Source organism: Pteropus vampyrus, unplaced genomic scaffold (assembly GCF_000151845.1).
Source record: "Pteropus vampyrus isolate Shadow unplaced genomic scaffold, Pvam_2.0 Scaffold173, whole genome shotgun sequence".
Lineage (NCBI taxonomy): Eukaryota > Metazoa > Chordata > Mammalia > Chiroptera > Pteropodidae > Pteropus > Pteropus vampyrus.
The window spans coordinates 3197657-3199716 of record NW_011888954.1 but is presented as its reverse complement, the minus strand read 5'-3'; positions in this window follow the sequence as shown (position 1 = coordinate 3199716).

Here is a 2060-nt window from a genome sequence, read left to right as displayed (position 1 = left end):
TGCAACCCTTAAAAGAACAGGGCATTATAAGCTTAAACAATAAGAAGAGATTTGCTGTAGCAAGACAGTAATGAATGTTCAGCATACATAGGGACAAACTGAGACAACGATGACTGAAAAGGGGAGGATTCAAAGATCCAAATTCGCAAAGGGCATGTATAGAAGAAAATGGACGACTGTATATATATAACTATCTTTTGCATATTTGTAATGGTAACCACACTCCCAAGATTCAGAACCAAAGTATATAACATAAAACAAGAAAGACCAGAGGCAAACCCCACAAACTCAAAAAAATAAAAAATAAAGAAAACAGAAACACAAGGACAAGGAAGCAATGGAAACATCAAGCTACCAGAAAACAAAAGATAAAATGGCTATAAGAAGACCTCATATTTCAATAATCACCCTAAATGTAAATGGACTGAACTAATCAATAAAAAGGCACAGAGTTGCAGAATGTATCAAAAAACAAAACCTAACTATATGCTGCCTCCAGGAGACACATCTCAGTTCCAAAGACCAATATAGACTCAACATGAAAGGGTGGAAAATGATATTTCAAGCAAATGGCATTCAGAGAAACACGGGAGTAGCGGTACTAATATTGGATGAAATAGACTTCAAAGTAAAAAAGGTAAAGAAAGGTACTGAGGGGCACTTCATAATGATAAAAGGAATCATGCACCAAGAAGATATAACACTTATTAATATCCATGCTCCAAATCAGGGAGCCCCAAAATACATAAAGCAATTACTAACAGAACTAAAGAGAGAAACAGACCAAAACATTATCGTAGTAGGGGACTTAAATGTTTCACTGTTGGATATGGACAGATCATCCAAGCAGAAAATCAATAAGGAAATAACATTCTTAAATGACACATTAGACCAACTGGACATAATTGACATTTACCGAGCCTTTCATCCCAAAACAGCTGCTTATATATTCTTCTTTAGTGCACATGGACCATGCTCAAGGATTGACTATATACTGGGACACAGAGATAGTCCCAATAAATATAAGAGCGTTGAAATCATACCAACTATGTTCTCTGATCATAATGCTTTGAAACTAGAGACCATCTGTAAAAAGAAAGCAGAAGGAACCACAAATACGTGGAGATTAAACAGCATACTACAGAAGAATGACTGGGTCAGAGAAGAAATAAAAAGAGAGATCAAGAAATACATAGAAATGAATGATAACAGTAGTACAGTATATCAAAACTTTTGGGACACTGCAAAAGCGGTAATAGAGAAAAGTTCATATTACAGATCTATCTCAAACAAACAAACAAACAAACAAACAAAACACCAATAACAAAAAAACAAAAACCAGTCCAAATAAGCAAACTAATGCTTCGTCTTAAAAAACTAGGAAAAGAAAAACGAAGCCTAAAATCTGCAGAAAAGAAATAATCAAAATTAGAGCAGAATTAAATAAAATTAAAAACAAACAAACAAACAAACAAAAACCAGTAGAAAAAAATGAACGCAGCAAAGAGCTGGTTCTTTGAGAAGGTTAATACAATTGACAAACTCCCGGCTAGACTCGCTAAAGAAAAAAGAGAAAGGACACAAATAATCAAAATCAGGGATGAAAGAGGAGAAATTATGACATACTACAGAAAGGATCATACAAGAATACTATGAAAAAGTATAGAACACCAAATTTAATAACCTAGAAGAAATGGACCAGTACTTAGAAATATACAACCTTCCTAGACTGAATCAAGAAGAACTGGAAAATCTAAATAGACCAATCAGCAGTATGGAAATTGAAACAATCATCAAAAACCTACCAAAAAGGAAACGTCCAGGACCAGATGGCTTCACTAGTGAATTCTACCAAACATTCAAAGATTTAATACCTACTCTCCTCACACTTTTCCAAAAAATCGAAGAGGAGGCAATACTTCCCAACTCATTTTATGAGGCCAATATTACTCTGATAACAAAACCTGGTAAAGATAACACAAAAAAGGAAAACTACAGACCAATATCTCTCATGAACACAGATGCAAAAATCCTAAATAAGATACTAGTGAACCGAATAC